The 19,857-nt window shown below is 31.6% G+C and overlaps 2 long non-coding RNA genes across 2 annotated transcripts in view; one reads left to right on the forward strand and one right to left on the reverse strand.

Moving 5' to 3' along the window:
* The window catches only part of LOC116662254, a 238,703-nt gene that overhangs the window by 52,929 nt on the left and 165,917 nt on the right, over positions 1–19,857 (forward strand). The window lies entirely within an intron of this gene.
* LOC116662262 lies at positions 714–14,023 on the reverse strand. The gene is made up of 3 exons (XR_004318303.1): positions 13,931–14,023; positions 4,627–4,630; positions 714–724 (listed from the first exon to the last, which is right to left on the reverse strand). It is a non-coding gene; the product is annotated as an uncharacterized LOC116662262 (long non-coding RNA).

Consider the following 19,857-nt stretch of genomic DNA (forward strand, 5'->3'; position numbering starts at 1 on the left):
ACAAAAATAAAAATTATTATTGAATAATAATATCTAGGCATCAGACCGTACCGCAGCACCATTGCAACTCTACCCAGGAGAAACTGTCCAAAGTTGCCTGCTAACAAAGTGCTTTCAACCATATTCTTCAACAAAAGCTGTAGCTAGAGTTCACTGAATTATATTTCAACAAATTACTCTCCCAGAGCTAATAAAACTAACCAGAGTGTATTGGGTACTTCATACTGCGCTAGGCATTAAAGAAGGTTCAAAGGTATGAGAGCTTCTCACCCTCCAGAAGCTTATAATCATTCCAGTTGAACTAAAGAGATCCTAATCGTAAAGAATTTTTATTCATTCTTTATATACATAAACTACTCTGAGAGAAGACAGTTATTAAAAGTCTTCCAAAGTGCCGGTCATTTTGAAAACACCCAAACAACTCTTAAAGTCAGTCGGACCACCAAATCATAATTAAGTCAAGTAATGTGAGTAAAATGGTTAAACTGAAAAACTGATATTTAATGCAATAATTCAAATCAATATACTTGTGTAAAATTTTCAGTCTTGCAGAAATATTAGACAATTTTACTGTTATTTTATATTGAGTTTATCATTTGTGGGTACAAAATTAATATCTTATGTGGTTTATTTTTCCCTAACAAAAAAATTGGGGGATAAAATAATTCAGCATAAGTAAAATATGTTGTCATGATCTGTGGTCACTTTAGACCTGCTCTTCCAACTAAATGTAAAGTCGGCTTTTCAGTTAACAATATGAAATAGGTTGGTTCTGCCAGTGTGCTTCTCAGTGAAGAAAAGGGGTGATATTAAAAGAGCATCAGTTGGTATTAACTAGCAGTTTCAGTGGAGGCCACAAACTGAGGGGATAAGGAAATCAAATTGCTTTCTCAGTCCTTGGAGCCATTATTAAAGTTTTTGAGGCTCACGGAAGGAGCTTGTGGGTCTTATGTTGCCTTTGCCTTTCTTAGAGATTATCATAAAATTTTATTCCCAGAAGTTATCCTGAGCACTAAATTTTCTTAAGAATGATTTTTGGTAAGTCAGGATTATGTGATTAAGGTTTCACAAAGTCTCAGCTGGAATTAATTTCTAGAAGACACTATCCCGTATCCCCTGATTCAGCATTTCATTCTTTATAGTTTCATAATAATGTCAGCCTACAGGCAATTTTACCAGTCAATTTTTGCTCTATTTTTAGATTATTATTATGATAATATGTTTGATACATCTGAGAAAGGGAAGCAAGATAATAGTCTGGAAAATACAATATTAATATTTATAAAGGTAAATTTTATGAAATTTCAACTTTAGCTAATTTTGCTTCAGAAGATGAAAGAACTCCCCTTAGGCACAATTTGTCCATTTTTGCTCACTCATCTAACATCTTAAATATCACTTTATAAATGAGACTGTGCATTTCCATAAATAGTTTCTCACTTAAGCATAAAAACGGAACTGAATATCTTGCTGTTGAAAAGAAATTGTACTGTTGTCAGATTGCCCAAAAACAAATATTGTGGAGATTTTTTTCTTGAATAGGAAAGACAATCAACTTTACATAAAGTTACTAAGATACACATATCTATATCTCATGCAGAGAAAAAGAGAAAACATATCTTTTTAAAAACATTATTTATGATCCACTAAGGGTAAGCAAAACTTGTAAATACATGAATCCTGAATACTTAAGGCCTTTTTTTTTTAGCAAATGTGTGATACTTTTGAAGTTAGTGTTGTGCTGTCTGTACAAATATAAGCCGTGAATGTCAGTTGTCCAAAGTGAAATAAAAATGTTCATTTGCAATTGGAAGGCTTTTATAAAGCATATGAACACTAGAATGGGGGTGCTATTTGGTTTATGTGAAGCCAGTGTTTTCTGATAAGGTTTTTGAAAATTGTGTTGGGCTGGAACTACGTATGAGAAGAGATTGCAATCACTGCATTTAAATTAATCTACAATGTTTTGAAAGCAAATTAAAAAAAATCCATTTTTATTTCTTGTTTATAATTGAGTCAGGCCATAACCTCTTTGAAAATTACGATACATGTCACTTAAACCACAAGACCTTCTTGATCTTCGGTTGACTTGGAGTTTTGACCTTGCGTCAGAACACAAAGCATTTGTGTTAACTGATGCAGAGGTCACTGAGCTTACAGCACAGTTTTAGTGTTTTATTTTAACAGTTCAATTATAAGGTGAAGGGAAACACTCCTGAGAATGACCACCATAGATTTATTGCCTTTTTGTTACTAAGACCTCTTAAGATAATTGTTTTCTGAGTCATAATACATTCTTTTTAAAATTTCTCGATTTAACATCAATTTGTGTTGGTCAGATTCCGTGTCGGTGTTTCACATTGTGTTAATTTTCATTAAGTTTATTATATTTGGACCCCTTAGGTTTATTTAAAATCCATTGCTTGTCTAGAAACATACTATTTTTCTCCTAAAGATAACAAGATCCAAATGTAGTCATCCTCAGAATGACTACATTAAATGTTTTAATGCAGTTCGTATGTTGATATGTTATTTATACTTGTGTAAACATGTAGCATTTTATATACAAATGTGTGTTTAACATAGGAGCATTAAAATACGTTTCATTTAGACATTTATATTATAAACCTCATTCAGGTATTGAAAGGGCTTAAACAGACTTCAAAAGAAAAGAGTCAATATTCTTTTTTAGAATGTATCATGTCTGAATAAGACATGTTTGGTTTTTCAAACAGCAGTCTGTAAACTAGGTTAGCTTCTCTTCAAGTCATTAAGAACCTAGATGTCATTAAATGTGTGCTAGTTTTTTCTAATTACTCTGTAAGTGAGAATTTATCATTTCACTTAAAAGTATCCAATCAGAGCTAGTCAAGCCTATATGAACATTAGGATTCATGATGATCCCCTTTGGAAAACTAATTCATCTAGTCCCAGAGTTTCAGATGTTAAAGAAAATGTTTACAGTATGTGGATAAACAGTATTTTAAGGAATCTGGAATGTAAATCTTCATCATATTCAGTTAACCAGGTTTTCATTAATTATAGACATGATACCTTAGGGATTTTATTTACATAAAATCATAGGAAACAACCTTTCATGTATGAGTTTCTTTAAAAGGGAGAGATTTTTATGGATGAGTTCTCTATTTACTCAACAATTTTATCTTATATATTTTCTAATATTTACCAAAATAAAAGAAAAAATAATGAAATGAGTTTCTTTTTTAATATGTACTTTATTGATGTATAGTTAACATAAAATAAAAATGCGTAATTTGTAATGTGTAATTTGAGTTTGGACAAATGTATACATCGGTGTAATCACCATCTCAATCAAGTTATTGAACAATTTTCTCACCCCAAAGAGTACCTTGTTACTGTTTGCAGTCACTCTTCCCAACCCACAAATCAGGCAGCCACGGGTCTAACTTGGGTTATCTTAGAGTAGTTATGCCTGTTTTATAATTTCATGTAGTCTAAATGATGCAGTTTGTTTGTTTTTAGTCTGGCCTTATTTGCTCATAATGATGTTTTGAAGACATATCCAAATTATCCATGTATCAAGACTTTTTCTTTTATTTCTGTGTAGTGTAAAATTACATATTAACATTTATCCATTAATCTGTTAATAGAAATTTATTTTCACTTTTCAGCTATTACGAATACTGTTACTGTGATCTTTCATGTATGAAGCCTTATGGAGATAAATGTTTGCATAACTATCTTAGGTGCTCAGGAGTATAATTGCTGGTTCTTTTCAAATTCAGCAGTGTGTTGTACAGATCCTGGATAAAACTCATTTGAGAATGATACATGTATTTTAAATATTTTTTCTTGATTCAGTTTCCCAATATTTTTCTGGAGATTTCTACATCTATATTCACAAGAGTTATAGGTCTGTAATTTCCTTTTTTGATAGAGACCTTGTCTAATTTTTTTTCGTCAAAGATGTCCTTTCTTGATGTGTATATAAAGGTAATGATGCTGGTCTCCAGAAATGACTTGAGAAGTGTTTTGTTTTTCCTCCTCTATTTTCTGAAAGCATTTATGTAAGTTTAGAATATTCTCTTTTTTTTAATATTTGATAGAATTCACCAGTGAAATCATATGGTCCCAGGGTTTCATTTGTGGAAAAGTTTTTTAATTGAGCTCAATTTCTTTAATAGTGATAGAGTATTTATATTTTCTACTTAGCCTTTGCCAACTTTTAGTCACTTGTGTCTTTCCAAGCATTCCATTTAAATTGTTGAATTTATTGGTGTTACTAATTTATAATACTTCTAGTATATCCATTATGACCTCCATAGATTCTGTAGGATGGTGCTTTTTCAACCTTCAGAATGGTAATTTCTGTCTTCCCTGTTTTCTTCTTGCTCTAAATTAGTTAAAGATTTATCAATGTTATTGCTCCTTTTAAAGAACTAACTTTTGGTTTCCTTAATTTTTTTTTCTTAACCCTATTTGTTCCATTGTCTAGGTCATTGCTTTCTGTTCGTATCTTCATTATTTGTGTCCTATTTACCTTGGGATTAATTTTCTTTCTTTTATCATGATTTCTTAAGGTAGAAGCTTACATTATTGATTGTAGACATTTATTATTTTCCTAATCATTTAAAGCTAGAAAACTCTCCTCAAAGCATTGTTTTAGCTTTGCTCTGTTAATTTTCATATATGGTACTTTCATAATCATTCTTTTCAAAATATTTTCTAAATTTAATGTGATTTCTCCATCTGTCATGGGTATTTTGATAAAAAGGCATGTAATTTCAAAATTTAGGAGGTCTTTGGAGTTCTCACTGTATTTTATTTCTCATAAAATTCCAGTGTGTTCAGAGAACATATTCTCTATAATTTCAGTCTTTTAAAATTTATTGAACTTTTTGTGGCTTTGCATGTGCTCTATATGGTGAATATTTTATGTACAGTACACATAACATATATTCTGCTGTTATTGAATATAGTGTTTTCTACATTCTTTAAAGTCAAGTCTCCTGTTCCTTACTGATTTTTTTTTTTTTTTGGCTACTTGTACTATCGGTTACCAAGAGAGGAGAGCTGAATCTCCAGTATAACAAAATTTTCTATTACTTATTTTAGTTCTGTAGTATCTACTCTATTTGCTTTATATGCGTATATACATATATTTGTATATATGTATACTTGTTATATCTGCTATGGATGCATATGAATATACACATATATTTGTATGTGTATATATTTATATATCTTAGATATAGATATCTTTTTACCTGCATAAACATTCGGGTTGCTATGTGTTCTTTATTAATTTATCCTTTATCATGATAATGTTTTCTTCAGTATATCTAGTAATATTTCTTATTTCCTTATTCTAATGCTAACTTTGTATGTTATTAATATAGATACTCCACCTGTCTTAAAATTTATGTTTTGTATGCTATATCTTTCTCCATAATTTCAGCCATTCTGTGTATTTAGAATTATAATGCATTTCTTAAAGACAGGATATTGTTGGGGTTTGCCTTTTATCCATTTGAAAATCTTTACCTTTTAATTAGATTAATTAGATTATTTGCATTTACTGTAGTTAACAATATTCTCAAGTTTAAGCCTAACATTTTTCTGTTTGTTTTCTGTTCATCACCTGTGTTCTTACTTTTTTTTTGCTTTTTGCTTTCTTCTTTTGTATTTATTTTAAAATATTTGTTTTTACTATTCTATCTTGGCTTATTAGAGGTATCTTTGATATAATTCAGTGGTAATTATAAGGTTTTAATATGTATCATTAAATAGTCTGTATTTAAATAGTTTTATCTAAAACTTGATTTAATGTAGAAATTTTAAGTATATTTCTATTCCTCCTTGCATCATTTTACTAATTCTCATGCATTTTACTTCTACTTATGTTATAAACTTTAAAATGTATTACTTTTGGTTTTGTTTTAAATAGCCAGTTATCTTTTAAAGAAATTATATAAATAAATCTACAATTATATATATGAGAGAGACAGAGAGAGAGAGAGAGAGAGAGAGAGGATTCTAATTAGCTTTCATGATTATGGAGACCTGGTAAATATAAAATCTGCAGGTTAGGCTTGTAGGCTGGATATCCCAGGAAAAGTTGCAGGTCAAGTGCAAAAGCAATCTGCTGGCCTTAGTCCATAAATTGGTATATAGTAGCATGTCTGGCCATTTTTGTTTCCAAAGTAAACAACCAGGTTTACTGCTTGAAAGTTGGTCTACTGAAATGATTTCCCTTCACAGTTGTCCCTCAGGGATGTCACAGAAAGGGACTCTACAATGCTGCAAATGTCGACTTTGGGATGGTGACTGCATACTCTGCAGAACCATTGTAAACCAGGCTGAGTTTTATCTCCCTTTATCAACTGATATTTGGGAACTCCCCATGGGACCATAGTGTAGCAGGAGTGAGGACCACCAGGATTTGGGCCACTTCTTGATGTAACTTGTGCTTTCAGAGACTGTTTGGCCTTGATCTTTATATAACACTTCCATCTGATGATGGGGTCCTGCTGTATATGCCCAACTTTATGTCTTGGTGTGTTAAATGACACCCAGTTCATGATGATCAGTTCAGGTCACATGGCGATTGGTGGTCTGTCATTAAGCATTTGACTCTGCTAAGGTCCAGGAGCAGATCAAAAACTGTTTCCAAGGAGAGTAGTTACTCACTGAGGATAGCCTGACTTTACACCAAGATCCTATGGCCTTGCACTGTGATTCACCTCAGGGTCCTCCACAAGGCATCCTTACCTACACTGTCACCTAAAGCACCACTGGATCTGCTAGATCACATGGCCCAGTGCCAAAGCAAGTTGCATGGCAGCGTGGTCTGGTGTAGAGCCTTCTCTTGTTTTTAGGTCCCACCCAAAATGAGTTTTTAAGGTCATTTGGTAAATGGGACAGAATAGCACAGCCCAAATAAAAAAGAATATGTTGCTTCTAAAATTCAGAAAGACCCAGAGAAAGAGATGATTGAGTCTGGTCTCAAAGTTTATCATATCATTCAGACAATTTCCAAATTATTTCTAATGGATCGTCTCCACTCGGAAATGAAAGTAGAAAATCCTGCTAAGCTATGTCTGATTCTATAGCAGAAATCAACGTACAAGATTTATTGAACTCCTGAATATGTCTCTTAGATCCCAGCCTAAAGACAATACCTAAATAACTGTGTTTAGTAGTTGAAGAACTGGTATGGCATTTGTTCATTTGTTACTGAAAAAGTTTTACTTTTTTTGAGTAGTTCTATTATGATATGAATTGATCTTTCAGGTTTTTTAAAAGATATAAAATAAGAAAAGTCATCTAATTTTCTCTAGTTTGGAAACCATTGAGAAATTAGAACCAAGTGATTCCATAATAAAGTGTTTTGATGATAGAAGTTACCTAAACATGTAGGAAAAACACAGTAACCTAATAAACAAAGTAAACAATTAAGAAAAACTTTCTAGCTTACTTCACTTATAATGATGATCTCTAGGTCCATCTATGTTGCAGTAAATGACATTATTTTATTCTTTTTATGGCTGAGTAGTATTCCATTGTATAAATATACCACAACTTCTTTATCTAGTCCTCTGTTGATGGACATTTAGGTTACTTTCATGTCTTGACTATTGTATATAGGGCTACCATGAACATTGGCGTGCATATATATTTTCAAATTAGAGTTACCTCCAGATATATGCCCAGAAGTGGAATTGCTGGATCATATGGTAAGTCTATTTTTAGTCTTGAAGACTTGCCATACTGTTTTCCATAATGGCTGCACCAAACTACTTTCCCACCAGCAGTGTAGGAGGGTTCCCTTTTCTCCACAGCCTCTCCAGCATTTATTGTTTGCGGACTTTTTAATGATGGCCATTCTGACTGGTGTGAGGTGATACCTCACTGTAGTTTTGATTTGCATTTCTTTGGTAATTAGTGATATTGAGCATTTTTTTCATATGCCTATTAGCCATTTGTATGTCTTTATTGGAGAATTGCTTGCTTAGGTCTTTTGCCCATTTTTGGATTGGGTTGTTTTGTTTTTTTGTTAAGTTGTATGAGCTGTTTATATATTATGGAAATAAAATCTTTGTTAGTCGCATCACTTGCAAATATTTTCTCCCGTTTCATAGGTTGTATTTTTGTTTTGCTTATGGTTTCCTTTTCTGTGCAAAAGGTTGTAAGTTTAGTTAGGCCTCATTTGTTAATTTTTGCTCTTACTTCTATTGCCTGGGTAGACTGTCTTAGGAGAACATTGCAAAGATCATGTGGAATCTGAAAAAAAAGAAAAAAGAGAAAAGGACACTAATATATTCATCTACAAAACAGAAACAGACTCACAGACATAATAAACAATCTTATGGTTACTGGGGGAAAGGGGGTGGGAAGGGATAAATTGGGAGTTTGAGATTTGCAAATGTTAGCCACTGTATATAAAAATAGATTTTAAAAATCCAGGTTTCTTCTGTATAGCACAGGGAACTATATTCAATATCTTCTAATAACCTTTAATGAAAAAGAATATGAAAATGAGTATATGTATGTATATGCATGACTATGACATTGTGCTGTACACCAGAAGTTGACATATGATAACTGACTGTAATTCAATTGAAAAATAAAAGAAAGAAAAACACTAAGGATTCTGAAATAAACAGGGCTAAGCAGCCTGAAATAGTGAGATAGAATCTGTAATACTAAGTTCAAGTCAAAGCCACAGATATGCTATAGTAATTTCCAGTCACGGTAAAGAAGTGACTTGCTTTGAATAGCCAAAAAGAGAGTCAACCCTTATGGTTCCACCAAGATGAATGGGAACACTTAAAAAGCTGTATCTTAGCAAATATACAGACTAAAGTTTTCCAATTAGCAAAAAGAGAAAAGAAGGTATTTACTCTGTTTCAGGCTGAACTCCTCAGTATGGGGGAGTAGGAGGAAAAATTCTCATCTAAGAATTTCTAATTACATGTTTGAATATGTAATTTATATTGGCAGCTTGTTCACTAAACCCCAATAAGTGAAACTAAGTTTAATATTATTGGGTATTTGAGTTTCTGAAAGGACTCATTCTCAACCTCGGATTCTCAAGGTTTCCAAAGATAAAGCTTCACCAAAAATAAGTTTCAAATCCAAATTTCAAAGAAAAAGTTTACCATGGGAAGAAGAAAAAAAAATTTTTTTTAGCAACTTAAAACTTTTAAAGCTTCAGTTAATAGAATTGCCATAAACAAAATGTAAAAAGTTTTGAGGAAGTTAAAATATTTTTATTACCAATTTAAAAAATGAGGTAATATAATTGAAAAACTCTAGTATACTTTAAATATTCAACCAGACATGTGGAAATTAAAAATTATTAACATATTTTAAATTAATAAATTGAACATTCAGATAAAGCAAAAGAGAGAATTAGTGAACTCAAGGGTAGATCTGAAGAAAGTACACAGTATGTAAGTCAGAGAGAATAGAATGAAAAGCATTAGAAAGAGTTTAAAATACATGAAGAATAGAATGAAATGTGGCACATGTTTATGTAGTGTTCCACAGGATGGAAATAGACTAATGACTGATCATTTTCCAGAACCTTTAATAGACATGACTTTTCAGGTTCAGGAAGTTCTGAAAATCCAAATTGGGACAAATAAAAAGAAATAATTTGCTTATTCATATAACAGTAAAACTTTATAATGTTAAAAGCTAGGTAGCAGTAAAAGTGAAAAGACAAATTGCTAAGAATGAAAAATAATTAATAACTGATAACCTACTTAGCTTTAACAACAATAGAAAACAATAAACAAATGGAAAGAGAACTTCAAAAATTAGAGGCAATGACTGGCAATCTGGACTTTTATATGCAGTCAAGCTACCTTTCATTTACTGGGGTAAAATAAAGACTTTTAGAAAACAAACTAAACCAAGTAGTTTGTGTTAAGCCAGCCCTGCATAAAGAAATATCTAATGATATACTTCAGGGGAAAAAAAAATGATCCCCTGAAGTGTTTCTGTATTGCAAGAAGGAATACAAGCAATAAAAATTAGTAAGCATATGGCAAAAGTTCTCTCTCAATGTTTTAATAAAGCAAAAATCAATGTTTTAGAGGATACAGCCATAAGTAAATACAAAAGTATAATAAAGTGTAGAGGAGTGGTCAAAAATTAAAATATTCTAAGACCCATGTATTGTTTGAGGGGTGAATATAGAAATGTTGATTAATTTTAATTTTAAAGTGTATTATGCATTTAAAAATTTTCATAGTAACCACTAAGAGGACAAAAAGAGCATTTAACTCCAAGAACAATATAGGAAATGAATATAATTAAAAATAAATTAATTTAAAAGAAGACTTAGAAAGGGAAAGAGAAAAAAATATGGAAAAACATGGTAAATAGCAAGGTTGAAATAAGATGGTTTAAAAAAAAAACTATCAGTACTCATAATCAATGTAATGTAATCAATGTAGTATTAAAGTTCCAACTGTATTTCCTAGAGTGACAAGCTGAGAGAAAAAGACAATGTATCTGCTCCTTATAGAAACCTTAAAAGGAAGCTTAGAAACAAAGTTTGAAAATAGAAGAACTGAAAAAGTGATACCAAGCAAACACAATGCTAAAGAAATGTATTGCATCTACATTAGTATTAGGGAAAATGTGCTTCAAGAAAAGAAAGCCTTATTAAGTCTACTTAATCAGTGATTAAAGCTACAATTCAGCTGACAGTGCATCATAAAATTTGTGTATCTGATGATATTAACAGAGAACAAAAATCAAGATTTATGGAGATGCCAAATTCAACATCAGAGCTAAAGCTTTAAATTACTTTCTCAGTTAGCAGAGCAAGAATCAATATTTGAGTGGGATATGGAATATTTAAATAACACGCTGCTGAAGATACGCATTTTCAAGCACATACATTCAGCATCAATTTCAAGCATCAATATCAACTTATGGATTGAGCATCAGCCAAGGAATCTACATCATACAGCCCCTAGTGACTACAATATAAATTAAATTAGTATGTAGTGTAAAAAAGAATTTCAAAGAGTCTGTATTTGAAAATATATACTCCTAAACTTAATGCATTGTAATGGAAGTCAGACATAAACAATAATAAAAACATTGTATATAAAATTTACAAATTAAAGTGTTACTTCAAGGGAAATTTATGGCTTTAAATAATTATATTAGGAAAGAATAAAGCTAGAAAAAATTAATATGACAGAATAGACACAAATTAAATGCAATGGTGATATTAACAGAAAAAGAAAAATATTCAAGAAAATAAAAACAAAGATACAATGGAAATGAATCATAAGGACAAAAACTCTTTATAAAATTTAATAAAATAGGAAACTCTGGGAAAATACAGGGTAATCTAGAGAGAACACAAGTAAACATTATAAATGACAAAAGTGATACAAGTACAGTTGGAGAAGAATAAAATATTTTAGAAATTCCCAAAACATAAGAATATAGATTAATTTTATGCTTTTCCTAGAACAAAATTTAGTTTATTTGTATAGAAGAAATAAAATTCCTGAATATACCTACAAGTCATTAAACATATCACACCAGTATTTTGTTATTAATGACTGCTTTCATAAAATAAGCCTCTGAGTTTTATGTAGCTGTTATCAAGCATTAGAGACTTTAAAAAAAAAAAAAAACAATCATCCTAATCTATTTTTTAAAGCAACAAAAAAGGAGGGACTTTTTCATTTTAAACACTATTGGTTCAGATCAGAGCAATACAACTTAAGTTATAGTGTTTTTACTTTCAATTACAGATGCAAAAATACTGAGTATTCACCATCAATATATAATACCAAGTTTTTCATAGATATAATTTCCTTGTTAAATAAGTCAATTGCTTTATTCTTGGTGATATTCCATTAGTTTGTCTGTCTCTGTGTTACTATTATCTTAATGACTATAGTTGTTTATAGCTAGGTATCTGCTATCTCTACCTTGTTCTTCAAAGTTGTCTTGGGTGTTCTTGGCCCTTGCTGTTTTTTTATATCAATCACATTGTGATGGTCTTTTTGTTTAGAATTCCACAGATTATAGATCAACCTAGGAGAAATTGGTAGCTTTTTAATGTGAAACTTTTATGATCTTGAACATGTTTTTTTCTCCCAATATGTTTGTTACTGTTCTTAATTATTACTATTATAACATTTTCTGACTGTTAATGTTGTATAATAATGCCGTGCCTTTTATATATACATTTTGTGTCCAGCACTACTGCTGAAATCCCTGATCAGTTCTTATAATTTATCCATTTCACTCATATCATTTCCAGATATGTCCAGTCCTTAGACACTAGGCCTTCTTGATTCATTATTGAATAGAAGCTGTGACAGTGTGCTTTCTTTTTCTTTATTCTTACCTTAAAGAGAAGCAGCATTAAAATGATATCTGAAGTTATAATGTGGGATTTGCAGATACTGTTTATAAAATAGATTAAAAAAACAAGGTCCTACTGTATAGCACAGAGGACTATATTCAATATCTTGTAGTTACCTATAATGAAAAAGAATAGGAAAAGGAATATACATATAAAACTGAATCATCATGCTGTGTATCAGAAATTAAACATTGTAAACTGACTATACTTCAATGGAAAAATATAGAATTTAAGAAAGTTTTATGTATATCTAGTTCAGTAAGAGTTTTATTATGAATTAATATTGAATTTTTTTAAATGTTTTCTCCATTATTTTCTTTAAGGTGTTAAATATGAAGAAAAACATACTATTTTTCAGCTAAAACCACTTTTCCATTTCTGGTATATGTCTAGTTTTTTCTATAGTGTATTATTAATACAGAATTAGATACTTTCCCATACTTTTATATTTTAAGTGTAAATAATTATTTATCGTCATCATCATTTTCATGTTGATGAAATAAAAGACCCTGTAAGGAAGATCTTGAGGACTAAATCTCACAGGTAGCAAGTAACGATGAATTTGTATTGAGCATAATGACCTTTCATTTTATCAATAAACCTCACACATTGCTTTAAAATGGCACAGTTAAGGAAATGTCTCATCTTACAAAACATTATCTAACCAGCTGAGTAAACCAAATAAGGGATAGAAAAGAAATCCCACAATGAATGTAATCCTAATTAACAAGATGATTAATTAATAATGATTATCACAATTGGCAAATCAAATTCCTTTTTATTTCTTTATGTAAGTAAGAAAGGCAAGTGAGCAGTAAGGAAGTAACAGAAACTTGCAAAAACACTGGCGGTACTATTTATCATTATAATGATGCAGTCGTGTTAATAATGATCAGCATGCCAGGAGTTCTTCCCCATGAGTAACAGGCAGCATAACTCTTGTAGAGTAAGAACCTTGGTTGGTTTTAGCCAACACTTGCTAGTGCTTTTTTTGAAAGAATAAATTAATGAACTACAAAACATCTAAGTCACATGCATTCAGTGAATTATTCAATTTTCTACATCAGTGGTGTTTTATTTGTATGAAAAATTCTGCTACCTTGACTTTGGAAATGCCATATTTATGTCACATATTTTTATATCTAGTTGTATGATAGTTCTAAGAAATTACCAAAGAATATTAATAGTACAGGAGATAAACCCTGTCATTTTTTATCCAAAATGATGTGGTTTTGTTGGTTATCATGGTGTTGCTGTATCAGATGTTTCCTTGGCTAGTTGTTAATGTATTCCCTCTGAACTTCATTTTTACCTGTTTATTCACAATTCAGAAAACGGGAATTGGAAATTACAAAAGGGAAAAGACATTTCTGGGAAGCAGTTTAAGAATAAAAAGATGATCTGCAAAGAGACAGAGATCTTAAGTAAATGGTTAATAACTACTATAGAATCCAATTAAAAATTGGGCAAAATGAAAGTATTTAGGAGTAAATATGGCAGCATCCAGAAATACTCACTTTTATTAAACCTCCGTGTAACAGGATATGTAGCTAATTCCCTCTGAAAGTTATGCTTTGGAAAGATTAATAATATTTATTGCTGAACATCTACATACACACACACACACACACACACACATTGTATATTTTTTATCATTTTAAAAATAGGGTACCACTTCATGTCTTAACTTCAAGGGAGTAGTTAAGCATAGGATAATAATTAAATATAAATGTTTGAAAACCTGAAAATGGAAACAAAATATGTCTGTGTTAGATAACACTGTAACAATTCTAAGTATAGCTTCTTTAACTTAGTTGAATGAATCAGATTTCCTCAATTTGGCTTTAAATCTGCTACTCTCTATTGTTGCTCTCCAACTCACTCAATTTCTCTGAGCCTTAGTTTCTTTATCCATTAGTTAGATGAATATTCAGTAACAATCATTAAGTTATTCAATAACAATTCCTAACTTGTAGGATTAGATTTCTAGGAATGTCTCAAATAAATGTTAACACAGAAATCTTTTTCCATTTACTGATAGATTCACACAACTGGAAGTAACGAGTGACAATGTTTTGAGGTTGTCCATGTTTAATCATGGACGGTAAAGAGGGAATTATCAATTCAACTTCTACTCAAAGATTTTTTAAAAATAATGAGTGAAAATAACTACTGCATAAGATTTCAGAGCATGGCCTCAGTATGAATCTTTGAAAAATATTACCCGAAATGGATAAACTGATAAAAAAAACAAATGATCTGACTAGAATAGTTAAGCTTAGCAAATTTTGTCAGGACTGTTCAGGGGTAAAAATAAATCTGTAAAATGGAACAAATTTTCCAACATAAAATTAGAAATGTGGCCTATGTCCATTCTTTAGCAAACTGATCACTGTTTTCATATAAAAGCAGACATCTGTAGCCTCTCCACAGATTATGAGAATTGTGATCAGAAACACAACATGTGGTACCAAGTGATAAATCTTAAGAGACACAGCTAAGTTTAGATCTAACAAAAATTTCTAGGTTTCACTTTAAAACTAAATGTAAGATACATTCTGGTGTCATTTATCATTACATAGAATTCATAAGGGGAGGACTATAATGCACACTTTTTATTTGGTCTTTGCAAAAAACATTTGTCTTCTCTTTTTGTTTTGTGGCCAAATATATCAAAATAAGATTTGACAGTAAAGGAAAAGTAAGTGTAAACATGTACATATTATCTAGAATTTCCAATGAATAGATATAACATTCATAAATAAAGCATATACATAGATTAAAATTTTACTTATGGACTAAAGAAATTCTGATAAAATTTGGATAATTAGCTTTTTCAAATTTTTTTCTTATAATTTGGACTATTTGATGATATCTGTCCATTCATAGTTACATAATTAAAATAAATAGATAATGTAGAATATTTTTTAAATCCTGAAAACTTTTCACAGAAATTTACCCTGTAATAGGTGCATGCAAAGTAAGTTAGAAATCACTTTGTGCAAAATGTCTAATGAACAAAATGGATGAAATTCTGTTTGTAAAATATCCATTGTATTTTAATATGAAAATAAGATGTGAGGCTTGTATTTAAGAATACTTTTTATATTGGTGGAATTAAATGGGCAGAGAGTGAGCTCCCAGGTTGACCAAACTTCTGGAGATTCTCTTGTTCTTTTTTCTGATCTTAAGATATTTTTAGGTTCAATTCTCTACTAATGCTTTGCCCCATTGGATACTGGACAAACAGTGGGGCCATCTGTCTGATTTTTCAGTAGTTGCATATTTGGACACAGAGGAATTACTGTATTGCCTTCTAATCCTTTAGAGATGTGTGTATTGGGATAGGAGCAACAGGTGTGTCATAGGCTCTGTGTAGACCATTCCCCTAAAAATATCATGAAAGTACTTTGATGGGTTTTTTCTACTTTCTTAAAGCCTTAGGTTAGTGGTTAAGAACACAAACCAAGGAGTCAGAGTACTGGGATTTAAATCTTGGCCCCCTAGACCTATTTGCTGTGGGGATTTGAAAAGGTATTAAACTTCTCTGTACCCCAGTTTCTTGCTTGTAAAATAGGGAAGGTAGTAGTTTAATCTTACCATGTTTCTATAAATTTTAGGTGGAATAGTTGATTAATTACATCAATGTCTGAGAGTTAATAAATATTAATAGTTACAATTTATTTACCATGATTTGCCATTTGTTTAGCATTATTATCACTAACTACCCAGTCCTGGCCTCTTCCCAATTTCTCTGTGACTTAGATGGCCAAACCTATCTGTGTTTGTTAAATACCCTCATTTCAGTGAAGTCTTGATGGGAAAGGTGACAGATTTCCTTCTGGTCTTGAATGTGGAACTGATTATTATCATCATCCTTTAAAAAACCTCCTATCCAAGCTCGTAAGAAATAACATTGCATCTCTTCATGTTGACAAGACCGGAGCCTCGAAGCCTACAATTGACTCTCTACACATTCATTTTGGCCTGTGTTCCCTGGTCTAATGTTCCCAAATTCAGGTTTATTTTCTTGGCTTACTATAACAGTTTTATCCTGTAGTTAGTTTTTTGTTTATTTCCTTTTTAATTGAAGTGTAACGAATCACCATGAATTTAGCAGCTTGTAACAACACCCATTTATTTGCTGACAGCTCTGTAGGTTAGAAGTCCAGATGCGTTCCACTCGGTTCTCTGCTTAGGATCTCACAAAGTCAAGGTATCAGCCAGCCTGGGCTTTTATTTGGGGGCTTACGGGAAGAATCTGTCTCTAGGCTCCTCCTTATGGTTGCAGGACCCAGTTTCCTGTAGCTTTAAGATGAAGCCCCCATTTCCTTGCTGACTGGTGGCTCAGGGTTGCCCTTGGTATCTGGGGATCTCTGTCGAGTTCTTGCCACATGGCCCTTCCATTTCCCACCCAGCATCCAATTCCCCTCATTCTTTCCATCTCTAATTTCCTCTTCTCCTACCAGCTGAAGAAAACTCTGCTTTTTAGGTTAGGCCCATTCCCTATCCTAAAGGCAACTAATGAGTAACCTTGATGACATTTGCAAAATCCCTTTGCCGTAATACAAAACATAATTAATTGCGAGAGTAATACCAGTGTCATGGGGACTATTTTAGAATTTTTCAAATCACACTCAGTAAATAGATAGGTGAAGATCTAGCAGTTTGCTCCTATGTAATAAAATTAGGGTAATAGAAAATCACAGGAAGAAATGAAGTCAAATAATACCAACAAATATTTGGCCAACACATACATTGCGTGTTATTTTTCATATAGAGTTGCTTGCCCAAACAGTTGTTGCATAAACTACTATTGAATGAATGAATAAAAGTGAAGTTGGAGGCAAGGGTTCATCATATATATCTACTCTACATTTTGTTAGGATGGACAATAATAATTCTGAATATTAGTTCAGTCATTTTTTTCCTTAAGTCAAACCATTCCTTACCACATGGTTTTCCAGTATGGCTTAATTCAAGTTATTTTAAGAACAGTATTTTTTTCATTATAGAATGTATTTCAATTACCTTTTTTTGGTTTTAAATTTTTTTGAACTTTGTTTTCATTTTTGTTATCAATTATTGTCTAGATGTTAAAAATAAATTAATATGGTATTATTGGTTTATAATTTTTTTTTGCTATATGATGTTAAAACAACATTGAATATGAAGAATTACAATTGCCTCCCAAAAGAAACTTTAAAAAAAAATACTAGTAATACAAATGTCTTATTTTCTACCCTTCTCCTGTAAAGAAAAGAGCAATTTAGTTGTAAATTCTTTGGTATATTTTAGTTTTTTTAATTGTAGGGAATCTGGAATAAAAAAAAATACAGAAAGTTGTTTTTAAAATGCTTTGTATGATCCTGTGGCCAGAGACTACATGCTAACGACCTAGATGGACTCAAGCTCAGCAGGTAGTCCCCCTCAACAACTAGTTTCAGATCTGAGGATTAAAAAGCTGCCTTTACGTTTCTATTTTTCAAATACGCACAGACTTTGACATATTAGTGGCTACAGAGCAGCACCAGTTTTCTCATTTAGCTCTTCTATTAAATAAAGAATATAATCTAAATGATCGAAATTCTATCTTACTCTGATGAAGATAGAATTTGGCATTTGAGTACTTTTATCTGTCTTAATTTAACTCATGCAAAAAGTTTACATGTTTTTTAGGAAAAAAGCATTTCGGTAGTTGGATGATAATGGGCTTAGCTTTTTATGAAACCACAGAAAGTTTTATCCTCTAGTCTTTTGGGTTGAGCCTTTTTTGTTTTGTATTGTTTTTGGACTTCAGAATGAGAGCTTCTCCTTACCATAGTCATCTTTACTATTTGTCTGCAATCTATCATTCAAAGACATTTCTTTTAAAATATCTACCCCAGAAGTTATCATTTCTATTTGAATCCTTCAGAACCTTGCTCACAAACTTCTTAGACACAGTCTCTTCTCACTCTACCGTGTTGCCTTGCCAAAACTTAATATGACAAAACGCTAAGATATTTCATGTACCTGCCACTTACTGGGAGTTTCTGAATTCTGGAACCATCTGTTTCCTCTTGCTGCTGAAGAACAAGAAATCCAATTAAGAATGGTAATAGAGGATAGAAATGTCTTCTTGATTGTGCAGGCAATTAGCCAATAGAATTTAATGTGGAATTTATATCCTTAGGGGATTCCACTTACATGATAGACAGGATTTTTCTGCAGAAGGATGAAACTAGATTGAAGGACTTTTAAAAATTTCTTACGTGTCTTCTATTAAACTTTTTTCACCAACACAAATGAGTCCTTTTCCTGGCTGTTGTTTTACATGCACACATGGAAGGGAGAAGACAAGTGTTACTTAATATAAATGTCAAAGGGCCTATGCATATTTTATGAAGCTGTAATAATTGATAAGCCTAGCAGAGACCAAATCAACTGAAAATAGATATCTGGGGGTAATTCTATGACTAGCTAGAGAAATTTAGTCCTACTCCATTCAAATAACATGCTTATATAAAGAAGAATGGCCAAATAAGTATAAATTTTATATAAGATTTTATCATTTTCTCTACTTGGTTGAACTCCGCTAGAGTTCTTTTTTCATGTCAGAGGAAGAAAATGCGAGCATTACTGTAATTCCGTTTTTTCTGTTAGTGAAAATTGCAATACAAAATAGGTAATGCAGCTCTACTGCTGCCCATGAACAGTAGTACCTCAGCGTATCTCTACATGAAAGCTTATTTTACTATCACTTAAGGAACTCATTACCCTTTTATGAGGCTTACATGCTGCTTTACAAATATAGCACTCTAGTAACATTATGGAAGCGTCATTATTCTTGCCAGTGGCGTTTTTTAAAGAAAGGAAAAGCTAGTTTGAAAATAACTTCCTTAGTGTTCTTAGTCTTTTGTACTATGCTAATATTTCCCCTAACTTTTGTTGAAATCTTAGTTTTATTTTAGTTCATTCACCATCTGGAAGTTATTAAAATGTGAGAAGGTGTCTACGATTCTGATTTAATTGTTGAGATAAGGAACTTCTTTGGATCATCTTTAATACAACAGGCTTCAGGCTCACTTCTACGCCAATGAAGGTTCAATATTAATTTTACTTTAACATTGACACCATTTTGATTCAATTATCAGAACAGATACTTTAGGTCCAAACAGTCCCATTACCTTAGAACACAGCTATATTTCACTAAGTTATAGAGGTATGTGGCAAAGTCTCATGTGAGGTCTGCCCCAAGTTGTTTGCTATTAACCAAAACTGAAATATGAAATTTCTTAAGTGATTTATTTCCCATAGGGAAAGGATTCCAGGTTATTTTATTCTAAGATTACCCTCACTTACTTGTGTATTTTTTAAAAAATGAGAACATAGGTGATTGAATTACAGTACATCCTTGGGAATTATACAAACCATTGAGAGTGTCTTGTAGGTAAATATTATTTCTCTTGGTGTCACGGTGAGAC

The sequence above is a fragment of the Camelus ferus genome, chromosome 3 (genome assembly GCF_009834535.1).
Source record: "Camelus ferus isolate YT-003-E chromosome 3, BCGSAC_Cfer_1.0, whole genome shotgun sequence".
In the NCBI taxonomy this organism is placed as follows: Eukaryota; Metazoa; Chordata; class Mammalia; order Artiodactyla; family Camelidae; genus Camelus; species Camelus ferus.